The 14,413-nt window shown below is 40.5% G+C and overlaps 1 long non-coding RNA gene across 1 annotated transcript; it reads right to left on the minus strand.

The window, feature by feature from the left end:
* Positions 1 to 12,770: 12,770 nt before the first annotated feature.
* Positions 12,771 to 13,782, minus strand: LOC148370202 (uncharacterized). Its single transcript, XR_015849904.1, has 2 exons — positions 13,556 to 13,782; positions 12,771 to 13,137 (listed from the first exon to the last, which is right to left on the minus strand). It is a non-coding gene; the product is annotated as an uncharacterized LOC148370202 (long non-coding RNA).
* Between the last annotated feature and the right edge of the window lie 631 nt (positions 13,783 to 14,413).

Here is a 14,413-nt window from a genome sequence, read left to right on the forward strand (position 1 = left end):
TTAGTGTAGTAAATCCAGGAGAGTAAAATATTTACAAATACAGAATAGTAAAAAATGTTTTCTCTATGTCGTAGTGCAACCCAACGTGTGATTCACATTCATCTTTTTCGGACAATTGGAGGCTTTGTTTCGCCCCTTTCGCCTATGAGAGCCTGTAAATGATAAAAAAGGATCCGCCCCCTTTACCACCGAATAACTTTAGCCAATGTGACTGATTCAAATGATGATTAACACATTGGTTAGGAAATGAAACGCCGGTATATAAATCCCAGCATACACCGCGGACTACTTCGCCTTCAGGGGAAAATCTAGTCGGCGGCTGCTTGCCTTAGTTGCAAGACTTTGCGACTTAATATTGATCCATATATAAGGCGCACTGTATTATAAGGCGCATGGTCAGCTTTTGAAAAAAATAAAGGCTTTTAGGTGCGCCTTATAGTGCGGAAAATACGGTAGTTTATTATATTCCTTTAAAGTTTTTCTTTATCACACTCCATATGTAACTCGTCCTCTTTGTGAACATATTTAAACAAGGGCATAGCTCCAGGACAAATGACAATGTTCACAGAAGGCCAACAACTCAGCTTGGACGTTGTTTCATCTCCACGTGGGTTTTATTCCAAAGATGTATGCCCACATTGCATCATCAGCATCAGCCTATAACAATTGTCATCTCTGCACACATTATATCTCTACCCTCTGCAGGTCGCCACAGTTCATAGCAAAAGCTGTCGGTTTCTGTTCATCTTTTATAAGAAAAAAACAATCCCCTTCCCATCGTGTGGTGAGGCACCTGCTGCTTGTTTAACTGCTGCCCAGCGGAGGCTTCACTGACTCTGCAGATCAAACAGCAAATCTAAAAACAAAACATTGGAGGCTATCATCACTGGAGGTGAAGACAAAAAAAGTTGAGAGAATGAACTGGAAAACAGATCCAAATGGGGTTTAGGCGTCTGGCTAGCTAACTAATGAGTGCTAATGCCGCTAAATATCAGGACGCCACGGAATCCCGGCTTCTCGCTGGGGATGCGCCCGTGAATCGTCCATCGCATGTTCCCTTTGTTGATATTTTTTTTCGAGACAACAACACAGCAGCGCTTATCTCCATTACAGACTGGCACCATGGGAAGCTTTCCCAAAGCCTTCCACCCATTGCCTTATTAGTTGTGACTCCCTTCTGCCTCCTCATCCTCCTACTGGGAGTAGAAAGTCGATTATCCCTGCAGCTTCTCTTCCCAATGACTGAAAACTGCCATCGCATCTATTCACACAACTGGGCATGGATGGACCCGATTCCCCCGTCAACTCTTTTACCATAGTAGAATTGAATCACGCACGCAAAGAGGACCAAAGCTGTTATTCTTAAGCCTGTACACAAAAGGGTGGCGGCTCATTTTCATGCCAGTAAGAAGATGGGGATCTATTGTGCTTGTTTCTGTTGTGGAAAACAAATGAAGGGATAATGCCAATCCTCGTATCAGGAAATCGGCAGCACAATATGTAATATATGCAAAGGTTGAGTTTGCTGCCACGGCTTAAAAGATAAAGGGTGTGTACAGGAAATAAAGAGAAGTTCTATTGTTCTTTTTGCAACATACTCAAATGTGGTGCAGCAAGACTGATAAAATCTCCTTTTTTGGGATCTCTCTCCTGCAGCCATCAGCTAGTCCCCCCATGTTTGTTTAGCCAGTGTTTATTTGTTTCTGTGTAGTCCTGGGATTAATTATCATAACCATATGCCTGGCTAATACATCTCTCTCCAAGCCAGTACTGTGGCAGTCTGCTAGTTCTCCATTTTAATTACAGCTAACATCGTTAGCCTGATTTTTTTCTTTTTTTTCCATTTCTTTGCTCGTCTCAGAATGTATAATGCAGTCGAGCATCAGAAAAAAATGCGAGGCTACAATAACTAAATGCCGTAAAGTAACTTGAAATGGAAAAACTTTACACTTCTGAGGTTGGCTTGGTATAAAGTACTCCGTGCTAGCTTTTTGGCAGAAGAAACCAGATATATTAGAGACTGGATTTTTTCCTCACCACATTTTTTTGATTATAAGGCGCACATTACATTTTATTCAAAATGTACGGTGTGGCCTAACATGTGGTGTGTGTGCGCTGCAAACTTTAAGTAGAGTGCACCATGATTTAAAGGGTGACACGTTCGCTTAAGGTTGAACACAGGGGGAACACCCAGGGTGAAGTGTTTGTGCTTGGATTGTACACTACATTTTGAAAAAAAAAAAAAATATTTCCGTGAAGACAACACTAATCAGAAATACATCCCCTACAGTTTTAATATGGAAGATGACCTTTTCAGCTGCAAATATCTGGTTTATATTGCAGAGGTGTGTCGGGGCCCAATTCTAGCAACTACCACTCCAGTGTTTTCTAAAAGTACTTTGTGTTTGCTAATTACATTAGAAGGTGAATTGAAAATTATAAAACCCTTGTGAAATTTTGTTAGTACAGCTAAAAACAAGTTTAGCTGGTTAGAGAAGCTAAAAAAATGACTAACTGCAGCAACATGCTTGTGGGTGTGATTTACCTTTCAGAACGGTCAGAAAAAAAGAACGTGAACCTGTAATGCAAAACTACCTCTTCTTGCAGATCTCTTACAACATTGTGTACTACTCCATTCAGAGAACAGCACAAATAGGCTCTAACCAGAGTGGAAAGATAAGTGGGAGGCCCCATTGCAGAACCAAGCAAGAGGACAAGCACATTAGAGTCTCTAGTTTGAGAAATAGACGCTTCACGTGTCATTGTACCGCCAAAACACCATGGTCAACATCTACAGTGAAGAGGTGACTCTGAGATGTTGGCTTTTAAATCAGATGCGCAAAGAAAAGCCATATCTGGGACTGGCTAACAAAAGGAAGATATTAACATTTGCAAATGAACACAGACGTTGGACAGCTCTCTTATTAAATAAAAGCGCGACCGTTTCAGGGAAAACATGATCATTTCTGGGTGACCTCAAACATTTGTACGGTAATGCATGTAAACCTGTGAACCCTTATCAGTTTCGCCGTGCGTGTCTGCAAAATACAACACATGTAACGGAGACTGTTCCCTCTAGTACCATGTGCCTTATGGACGTGAAAATAGGTAGGTGTGGATCAATACTGTAGAGTTCAGTAGACTGAAATGCTGCTCTGTCCAAATTTACAGGACATTCGGAATGATGTGAAAAACAGATTTTAGTTTGCCGGTGGGTCAATGCTAATCAACATGCAAAGCTTCATTTCGTATTGAGTACTACACTTCTCAGGTAATGATGCTTACTTCCTTATGTCAAAAGCCCTTCGTATCAATACGAAAGCCTCTGTTATTTGGCTTCAAACCTCTATACCCTCTTTGCTGCGTCCCCCACTTTTACTGCCACCTTCCTGCTGGATACCGGCCCCCTACTGCTTTCCTCTTCAAGGACATACGTGGTAAAGAGGAGAGGAGTTGACCCAGTCGCCAAGCGACCTCTTCAAAGAGACAAAGTGAGGCATACAAACAGTACTCAGAAGAAACGTGTGACCTAAATATACGTCTCTTTGTACTTTGGTTCAAAGTTTCCTGTCCTTTCCCCCAAACATTCAAGGAGTGAAAAGAAAAACAATCAGAATAAATCATGCTGCAGCAAGTAAGAGTTACTGTATTGTCGTTCCTTGAGAGAGAGAGAGGTGGGGGAGAGCATCCATAAGACGAAACAGGAGTTAAAAGAGAACAGCAAAGCAAAGCTCACTTTGGTCTTTTGATAGTGTTCTTATGGAACACGGTACTTCTTGATTTCTTCTTAAATCCATCATCAGTCAGGCTAATAAGTCCAAGGCGGTGGTGCTCAGAAGCAACATGAGCCATCCCCTGTGAGTGATCAAATTACCAGAGCCAAATCATTCAAGGGCTTATTAACAACTTTGATTCAAGGTGCCATTTTTATAGCTCTGGCAGCTCAATTAACATTCCATTTGATACAAAAGCACACCGGAGAATCATATTGGGTTGGGGAAAATGTCGCAAAGCGTTCCTCTGACATAAAACGCGTCACCATTTTTTTATTTTATTGTTCTTTTAAAGGAAAAATACATTTCTTGTAAATTTTACAAGCATGTCATTAACAAGTGGGGAACATTTTATATAGCAATTATGTGAGTACGCATCTGTCCGTCTCTGTGGTGGACCATGCGGTTTACATTTTAGTCCCGACTGAAATAGTGATGTGTCGTTCACAAATAAACCGCTTCACGAAGCCGATTTGTTTGTTTGTTTTTTCCAGGGATTCTTTGTTGCTGACTGAGTCTAAAAAAGGTTCAAATGGTTTTGCATTTCATTTTCATTTTACATCTTTAATTATTTTCATTTATGTTTCCTGTGTTTTTTATTCAATTGGTTTTACATATCAAATGTAAAGTTCATTATTTTATTAGATGGTTTATTTGTTGCACATGAAATAATCCAAAGTTTCAATTAACATTTTGTTGTGTGTTTTTCAGATATTCTGATTTGCTTGAAGTTGACATTAAAGTTGCTTAGTATAAAAACAGTTTCGTGTTCAAATGAGTTACACAAAACAGTGACATCTTATGGTGGAGTGAATATCAAATGCTATTATAATTTAGTAGAATTATATTTTTTTCTCGAAATTATTTTGTGCATAATGTTACATTGTTATTGGTGATATACTTATTCAGAGGGCCCCCAAACCTAACTTTTTTCAATTTTTCTTACATTCCCAGCGTTTTTCTTATTTTTTTAACACGGACTGAAACACACACAATTCTGTGTGTGTCTGTGTGTGTGTGTGTGTGTGTATGGCTAGACTTGTTGTTCTGCCTGCAGAGCATGTTAAAAAAGTATTGGGGCTTTACATGTGCTGGTTGGTTGGGTGATTGGTTGGATCCATAAGGCATGCGACTCGTAGGGGCACCATTTTCTGTGGTGTGACTTGAGCAAGTACAGCCTGGTGGCGCCCATGCCTCTCCAGGACAACATATGTTTTGTCCTGGTCTATTTGTGTTTAATTTATTTATTTGAGCCATACTATTATTATTTTATTGTTTATCAAAGTACTTGAATTTACCTAGATTATTTTAATTTACTGATAAATTAAGTCTAATGTATTGTTTATTAATTGGACTTTGACGATTTGATGATCTTATCAAACACTTTTTTCTTTTTTAAGTAATTCACTATAGGTACTCACTACTTATTTCAAAGAGTAACTAAGTTAGTAACTGGCTTACTTTATAGTGAAAGTAACTAGCTACCAGAGAAAGTAACTATTTGTTTTGCTTTAAAAATAAGTTGTATGTCAAAGAAGATAAACAAATCTGAGCAGAATTCAAGCATGTTAAATAGACAAAAATAGACAGGCAATTTTGTACTAGAAGCTTGTAATATATATTGCACCTCACCAGCAACAGATTTATCCTAGACTTGAAGTGCAACAAAAAGAAACCGTTAACACATACAAAAATAACAATCACCAATCAACACTAAAATGTGAGTTTGATTAATTAAATCTAAACTGAATGGTTCTTTGTAGAGTTGGGAATACAGGCTTTTTGTTGGCTCACTAAAAAGGGTCAGCTCTTCAGGTTGTTTTGTTGTTTAACGCATATATTACCATTCATTATGTATCATATTGAATGAAAAATAAATAATAATCAACACTTAAACGTTAACACTGTACAACATAGGATACATACATTAAAATATTTATAAATCTACAAAGAAACAGATAAATAATTTTTTAACCTTTTTTATACTCAACAAAAATGTAAATTCAACAGCACAGAATCCCTAAAAAAAATCATTTTAACCAGTTTAAAATGAAAAAGAGCGCCCCTAAGGAAACTGGCTCTCAATTGGTAGGTATAGTCTCCCACTTATAAGAACAAGGTCATAAAGCCGTTTCGTCCGCGAGCGACTCGAGTCAGTTGCCTCATTCACCAATACGCATTTTTTTTTTCGTATTTGTAAATACTGCAGTTGTGTTCGCTATCTAGCTATTTGGAAGTTGCTTTATTGAATCAAGACATATTCCCAAATGATTTGACGTAAGGGCCCGGTCACACAGCCGTTTGCGGCTGAACCACGGCCAGAAATTTCTGCCTTTGAGGCGGACGCTATTGGACGCTTTGAAACCGCCATATAGACGAGATACAGCAGTGCTTTACTCGCGGTCGGAAATTCACACGCGGTTGGCCGCGCGAAAAAGTTTTGAGCTGCTCAAAACTTTGAGCACGTGTTAACCGCGGGCGGCACACGAGGTAATGACGCGGAAAAGACGCGGAACGACGTGCTCTGGTCGCGGCCAGGGCGTGGTTACACATGGGTAGGACGGGAAATTTCAGCGGGTAATCATGGGTGGAGCATGGTCATAGCATGTTCTGCGCCTGTATCGCGGTGTTATTACGTGAAATTAGCGTGTTACGCGTGTGACGGCCAAACGCCTTTCTCCGCGTATATACAGCGCGATTTGCCGAGCACACGTCAGTTGTGGGTGGGCCGGCTGTGATTTTTGGACTGGACTTTAATGAAGGACATTTAGCAAGGCTTTAAGGCTAGGACCTTAGCTTGGCCTTTTGGCTGAGAGTAAGAGTCCCGGCTCCTTGGCTTTGTAGCGTATTATGAACTGACCGATAACGGATAATGGATAATTAATAAAGAAAATAGAACAATAACCCTTAAAAAATCCCCCCCTCCCCGTCACTGTAGTGACCTCGTCTTAATCCATTTTTATTTCTTGACATTTATTTTCATTTCATAACAAGATAATAAAATCAAAATGAATAGGGGGGGTTTGCGTAGGAGTCGGATTTGGGCACAACACCGGCTCGGGAGCTTTTATACCCGTGGTCCACACGAGAAAATGACGTGGAAATGATGCGATGAGGAAGCGGAACAGTCGCCGGCGTCTGTTTTGCGGGCATACCACCGATGAACAGCGGGGTGGCCAATTTTGCGCATTTTCCATCGCGGGCAACCACGGGCAAAAAAAAAAAACGCAACATTTTAGCCGTGATTCAGCCGCAAACGGCTGTGTGACCAGCCCCGTAGTAGCGATCTCGGCAGGGATGCATTTCTCGGCATAACACCGGGCAGTAGAAATCATAACCGCTCAAGACACAGTCCCGTGAAGATCAAGATTTCAAGCTATGGCACCGATGAAGCCAATTTTGTTATTATTGTAATAGTTTTTCATTTTGATTTTATTATCTTGTTATGAAATGAAAAGAAATGTCAAGAAACAAAAATGGATTAAGACGAGGTCACTACGGTGACGGTAATCCATGTTCACCCCCTGACGTCTCGAGCACAACTGACGTGTGCTCGGCAAATCGCGCTTTATATACGCGGAGAAAGGCGTTTGACCGTCACACGCGTAACACGCTAATTTCACGTAATAACACCGCGATACAGGCGCAGAACATGCTATTACCATGCTCCACCCACGATTACCCGCTGAAATTTCCCATCCTACCCATGTGTAACCACGCCCTGGCCGCGGCCAGAGCACGTCGTTCCGCGTCATATCCGCGTCATTACCTCGTGTGCCGCCCGCGGTTAACACGTGCTCAAAGTTTTGAGCAGCTCAAAACTTTTTCGCGCGGCCAACCGCGTGTTAATTTCAGACCGCGAGTAAAGCACTGCTGTATCTCGTCTATATGGCGGTCTCAAAGCGTCCAACAGCGCCCAACAGTGTCTGCTTCACGGCCAGAAGTTTCTGGCCGTGGTTCAGCCTCGATACGCCCGTGAAAGGCTGTGTACCCGCGCTCTAAAGAATTGAGCAGTTTTGCGCTGCCACCCGCGCGCGAATTTCCGACCGCGTGTTAAGCACTGCTGTATCTCGTCTGTATGGCGATCTCATAGCGTCCAATAGCGTCTGCCTCACAGGCAGAAATTTCTGGCCGTGATTCAGCCGCAAACGGCTGTGTGACCGGGCCCTAAGAAACAAAAAGGAGAGCAAAAATCGCGCCGCCCGGGTGGCCGACAACTTTTTCAGGAAAAAAAAGGTGTTTTTTTTTTCTCAAATCAAACGTTTGCTTCATTCTGATTTCAAAATCATCGTTCTGTTTGGAAATTTCGGAATTTCGGTTCTTCTAGCAATTTGCATACTCGGCAGCCGATCAGAAGCCCGCGTCGAATAACTCCGTGCTTTCAAGTTGTGAAAAATGGGGCAGGCAACTTTATTGCTGGGCAGACAATTTTTCAGAGTTGTCTGCCCTGGTGTCCGGTAACTTTCCGTCACGAGTTTCAGACACTGACTGAAGCATTGAAAAAAACAATTCTATTTTCTTGCCTTAACTTATAAATAAAGTTTGATATTTTTGAATGAAAATATCAGAGGTAATCCTGTGTTATGAAAAAAGTTCATGCAACAAGAGCAAAAAAAAACTGGATGGCGTGAATTATTTTTAGCTTGCTAATACAATCACTCGTTTTATTGTTTGTGGCAGAAGTGTCCACTAAATTAGAATCCTTGACCTCACTATCACCCTCATAAAATGAGACAAGATATTGTGTGCCTTACTCTCTCCCTGCAGTTTCTCAGCACAGTGTTATCATGCAAACTGCTTCTTTCGAACAAAAGTATCCATAATTAGGTAAATCTCTAGCATGATGGAAAGATCATGCAACTATAAAACAATAAAAAGAATGCTTCACTTGCTCTTAACTTGCTAATACTTTACTAATTCTATCGTTCGGGAATCAGGAGAGCATCAAATCCTTTGTCCCACTATTGCCCTCTGCCATGAGGCAATAGAATTGCGTGCATCACTCGTCATCCAAAGACGCTCAGCACTGTAATGCATTACAGACAAATTGTAGTAACAATATTGCTAATATGATAGGAACATTCAGCGATTTAGATAAAGAAATTCTAAGAATTGTTTTTAAATTTATATTTCTTGTGCCTCCCACAGACTGCATATCATTGGTTTGCAGACAATACCCAGGTGCAAGCATACAATTCCAGGTCTAAAACACTCAGGATAAAATGATTTTACAAAATGATGAAAGTATTTTAAAAGGATTTTACAAAGTAAGTTAGAATGTGTGCACAGTTTATACTATAATTCCTTAAATTGCATTTAAACTCAATATGGAGGTATTAACAATACCAAACTGCATGTAACATCCTACATGCCGACATTTCTTGTGTAAATTTTGTGAAAATTATAACTATAACCTTATCCTCCTTGTTTCATACCCTTATCTTCTCTGTTCCTTTATCTTCTTGGGTTTTTTACCTCACTGTGAATGTGTGAAATTGGAGTGACATGCCCAACTTCGTTGTCACAATATGATAACCCATTTTGTAACAATGTCAATAAAGGTATATTCTATTCTATTCTATTCTATTCTATTCTATTCTATTCTATTCTATTCTATTCTATTCTATTCTATTCTAACATGTTCTCACATGGCTAAATCTTCATGTTGTCGGTGATGATTCTACATTTCCCTACCTACCAGACAAGGACGAGCATCAGTGCTCCTTTTTGCTGTTACAAAGTGGCTGCTGGATAGTGCAGGCACTCAAAGCTCTCCAGCACTCACAGAGGCAGCAATGGCAACTACCCATCCAAGGCCCTTTACCTGCACTCGGGTTGAGCCACAAGGGCCCACTTCATTGCCGTTATCTAAGGATAGGAAATACATGGGTTCTCTTGAAAACTCTGACCTGGCCTTTAAGACCAATACGCTTGGAGGGGAATCATACTCGCCAAAGCTTTCAAAAAGTTCTGCATCCACACCAATAACATGGAGTCACAAGTACAGCAGAAAGCAAGTGGCTTGTAGATGTTGAGGCTGTAGCATCAACTCAGGTAGAGGTCGGCGTTGAAGAGGAAAACATGGCGGTAGTTTAACCTTAGAGACGGGGTGACTTTCATTGACTCATTCATGTGGGAGCGGCTTTTGTGGTTTCTGCAGAGCTCATTGTCGTAAATCTAAAGGGCCAGCGCTTCTTTGTGAAGATGACCTTGGTCTGAAAACTGTGCTTGAAAACCCACTCGGTGTTCTGCATAGTACAGCGGTATTCTGCAGTTTCTGCAGTCAGCTCTGCTACCTGTGTATCAACATGAGTGGGAACTGTGAAATTATACATTGAAGGACAAACCAGAATGAAAAATTTACAGAAGTTGCTAGGCCTGTGTATCTAAGGAAATTGTTGATCTGATTTACTCAACATTAGCTTATGAAACCCCCTTATATCTAAATATGGCCACCAAAGACAACAAAATGTTAATCAACCAAAAAAAGCACCACAATTTTGCTTAATAGGAAAGAAAGCTACTCTTGTTTAAATTTCAGGAAAAACTAATTACTGGAATGACTATACTCTCATCACCCCAAGGTACTATATAAGGGCCCCAAAACATAACGAGTATAGGCAAAATGTGCTAAACAATTGCACATTTCAGATTCATCAAGCACATCGTCTAATATTTTTACTGACTAGGCTTACACAAAGTCATGCAATTTAAATATTTACAAAAATGTCCCTCAATGACCTAGGAGACACTCACATACCCCAAAAAATCCTACAGGACATCTTCATATCCTGAAAATTCCCTTTTCAGCTCGCAGCAGAGTTGGACCCTTAAACCATGTTGGCTTACGGAAAGTTTTTCTTTTCTTTTTTTTTTTCTCTTTTTTTTTGTCAGGCAATGAATTTATCTTACAGACAAAGAACAGACAGTAGAGTACGAGTGATGGTTCATACAGACGTTTTATTGTTCTTTTTGGTAACGCAAATACTAAAACCACTTACTAATACTTTACACGTTCATGTAACTACTGAGTCATGATGGGTTTTAAAAACACCTTAAACTTGCATGACTGTCACCCTTGAGGACATTATATCAAGAGTTTAGGTTTGGTCTTGGCATTGGTAAGGACATAGTGATCATAGTATTGGTAGAAACAAAACAATAAATGCTCATTATTGGTGGAGACACATACCCTCCTCCCTCCATGCAAAAACTACTTAGATGGTCACATTTTTAGAGAGTTCATCACTTCATGAAACAAGACTTCGTAAGACACACATGTCAGGAATAATTTGGCAAACTCACACTATTGGTCATTTCATCTGTTCTGTGCTGAATCTTTACTTTGCCCCCTCAGAATTTCCCAGAATGGCCCACACTCACATTACCCTAGCAAATCATGCGCATGCCCAGTTACTTCCAAAATGTACGTAATCACTATGACTCAAACAAGAATAAGGCTGAGTCCCATTCTTCGCACTTTCACTCGCTATGTGCCCTAGTCACTCGGTTTTGCGCGTTCACGTGAAAATGGGGTGTGTCCCGATACTCTCAAGACAGAGGGAGAAGTGCCCTCAAACCATGTCATAACCACTTCAGACCTAGGGAGCTCCCTACCTCACTTGGCGGCGAAGTGACTACCCAGAAGGCTTTGCGAATTCTCAATATCAACAAACATGCCCGGAAAGGAACCGCACAAATGTAAGTAGTTTTCCACAACCACGCATGTATTTGCAACAAAATGTATTGAGATATCTTAGTTAGACGTAAATACAATAGAAAATCGTATTTTCGCGTTAAAACATGAACATTGCAAAATCGCTACTTTACGAAGTGCACAAATCTACCAAGGGAGCTGCCAAAAAAGAATCTTCACGCTACAAACTGTAAAGTAGGATAACTGTGCATAAAATCACGGTTCAGCCCATCCCTGTTTGTATCTTAAACGAGTCGTGCTTTTACATCTACATGGCCAGTCGCTAAAGGAGCATAGTCAGAATAACGTTCTGGACATAAGCGCTTGTTTACTGCACACAATTTCGGGTGTCGTGTTTTATTTACAATATGATTCTTTCATGTGAGAATGCATTAGTTTTCATCATGCATTATGAGTAATGTCTCCGAATTTCACGTGGAAATACAGTTGAAACAAATTACTATCACACAGTCCACTGCCTTCTCTGTAAACACATATTAAGTAAACTAATTACCTTCTCAAAATGTTGTCCAAATGTGGAGACAATTCTAAAGGATATGTGATGCTGGCCAATAGAAGGCTCTTACAGCCATAAGAATAACATGTCAATTTTGTGTATCTATTCACTATCAAATAATTATCCAGAACGCATCCTATAATTTCTCACATCAACTTGTTGAGCATCCTATACACAGTTGTTTTTGTGCAATACACAAGCATTAAGTAATTCTTGTTTTTTCCACCCAACCTAAAGGCCAATGTAGAACGTCCCGTGGAAGAGCTGGCCACCATCACAGCTACCACGCCATCCACACCGACGGGCACATCGTTGCCATCTTCTAATCCAGCGCCAAACCCCAAATCACCCAGAAAAAAAAGGAAACACGATACACTCCTTGACTTTTTGAAAGAGGAGTCTGCCGGAGTGACGAAAAGGCTCGAGGAAACTGTGGCCAAAACTGAGCGGTTCCCGTCCTTTTTGGGAAGCTCGTGGACAAATTTCCAGAACAGTGACATCCCTGCAATGTTTCCCTTTGTTTTATAAAAGGAAAATATTTTATTTTATTAAGAACTCAAAGTTCCAGTTTGTGTTTTCCAGCTTTATGGAAGTATTGGTATATTTTTGTTACAATTTGTGACACATTATTTATTTACTATTATGTATTTCGGCCCAATGTGATTTTGTTTTTCTGAAAGTAAACTATTATTCAAACTGGAGTGATTTGTAGTTGTTTTCTGTCCAACAGTCTCATAGTTCACACACAGTATCTCACATCATTATGAAATAAACCACCAAGGTGTTACTCAAAATAAAGATGTTTATTGAATAGTAATGCAGAAAAGCACGGAATGCAAATGTGGGTCTAACTTCCAAAGCCTAAAACATGGCTTTTGGGCAATTTATTCCATATTAACTGTGGACAATTCTGTGTATGGTGGACCTGGGAACCCTGAAGACCCGTGACACCACACGGTAGGACAGACCGTGGGCCAGCCAGTACAGGCCCTCCAGCCATGGTCCTGTTCCCTCTTTAGCAGCTCCTGCAGGGCCCACATGACCTTCTTGCTCAACCTTAAGTACTGAATGAGTTTTGACTTCACATCGAACCATAAGCACAAGATGGGAACATTCCTGTCCAACCTGTCCACGCTTATGGGACAGCCACTCTGGAACACAATAGATAACAAACAATTTAGACATAAATGTGGGCATAGAAAAGAAAAAGACAGCTTTTACTCGTGATGTAAGCATCATGAAAAAATGTTGAAATGAATATTTTTATATCCAATGACCACTCTTTTGAATTAAATTCCTTATGAACTAAGGTTTTTGGGTCGTACGGGGAAGTTTGGTGACAATATTATGTCAGCTTAAGGGTCAGGTGGACTGTTCTTGTGTTTGTTTACTTTTCATCATGTCACACACTAAAGACCCCTACTATATGTCATAAAATGGCATTAAGATACTAATAAGTAGATTGCCATTTATGTCTACACAAACATAAGGTATTATGTGAACGTGCATTGTATGTTAACTTTTACTGTATTTGACCGAACGGGTTATTTTTTTAATTAGTGGACGTACATTGTAAAGATGAATCAGCACTACATAGCGCCGAAGCTGTCTTCAGTATAGCACATTTCTCCTCCGTTGATTGGAGACACGGAAAAGATGATGAGCTTTCAGGCAATCGGTAATAACACAGCTGTAGCGGGCATTTTTAACGTTGCACGAACTCTCCAACTGACACACCACAGGTTGAGACTCGAGTTGTTTACATGTGACGTAGACCAATACGTCACTGAGGTCTACAGCCAATTTGTATTACGGCCATCTACTGGACTGGGGTGGAACCTTGCAAGTGTCGTCCAATTTCTTAGGGGACAATCTCCACTTTGCACTCCACTCACGGAGGGCACTTCCCTATCGAGGGACCTCACTGGAGGGTTCTCAGGGCCAAGTGAGAGGAATGGGATTGGGCCTAAGTCTTCATTATAGGCGGGCACTTATTTTAACAAAGAACAAACTTGACAACACCAGAGCAAGAACTTGTTTGTTTTCAAGCTCTGGTAGCTCACTATATGCATTTCACATTCGTATGTTACATTTCGTGTGGCAACTACTTTCTTGGCTTTGCTCATGTGCAGGCAATCGTACAGTGCTGACGCCCAAATCTCCTGAGCATTTCCAACTGGGGCTCCTAGAACCCAAACTACCTCTAAAATCTGGACCAAGCATGCTTTGGCACAAATCGATGGGTCTCGTGTGATGCCCTAAGTTAGAGGTAAATTGTTGCTCACTCCAGGAAATGGTGTTATTCTTCTGGAATGCAAGACACTCAGAGGAAGATTCATTATTTACACAGAGACCAATTAATAAGACATCTCTACTTATGCCTTATTTACATTTTACATTATTCGATTATTCCCTTTTTCAATTTCT

The sequence above is a fragment of the Urocampus carinirostris genome, chromosome 3, assembly GCF_059441175.1.
Source record: "Urocampus carinirostris isolate Australia breed hairy pipefish chromosome 3, RoL_Ucar_1.0, whole genome shotgun sequence".
Classification (NCBI taxonomy): Eukaryota; Metazoa; Chordata; class Actinopteri; order Syngnathiformes; family Syngnathidae; genus Urocampus; species Urocampus carinirostris.